Genomic DNA, 725 nt, shown 5'->3' on the forward strand with positions numbered 1-725 from the left:
GAGAAGTAAATTTGCAGCAATTCCTGTAGATGTTGTGGGTAAAACAGTACCACATGACCTCTAATATAATGTATTAAAACTTTATAAAAATGTTTTTCCTGGACCATCCAAGAAAAAGCATTTGGCTTGTACAGTTTGATCATTGATGGCTGAAGTTATAGTCTGAATGGCTGCCAACTGTTCGTCATTCACAGAATTTATCAAAACCTGTGCCTGTTGTCGCTCTTACGATTCATCACATTATTTGTATTCGTTAATAAAGGATAGTCTGGAAATTTGAAATGCAAACATTTCATTCCATGCAATGTGAATACTTCTTGAATTTTGTTAAGGGCATGCATTTCACAGTTCACACAGGCACCTTCTTTTTGGTGTAATTTCCAAAAAAATCTTCAATAAAAGGAGATTTATTCTGATCCCATAATTTGTGTGCATCAGACAGACATCCTAACACTCATATATATGCAAAAACTTGCCGTAGTTGTTTGGGCATATTAAGGATGATTGCATCATCAATTGTATCTTTCCAGATAGTGTCGTTGATTAATAATCCTTTATGTTTAGCAGCTTCCTGAAATGATCACAAATTACACCTCCTACAATTCACAGATCATCAAAACTTATCGCACCTTTTAGATGCAGAAGCAAAAGTCTAAGGTGATATCACTGTGGTTCTCTAAAGCTCCCAGTGAACAGTCTACCTAATACTTTATTCCTGTCCTTTT

Source organism: Myotis brandtii, unplaced genomic scaffold, assembly GCF_000412655.1.
Source record: "Myotis brandtii unplaced genomic scaffold, ASM41265v1 scaffold402, whole genome shotgun sequence".
Lineage (NCBI taxonomy): Eukaryota > Metazoa > Chordata > Mammalia > Chiroptera > Vespertilionidae > Myotis > Myotis brandtii.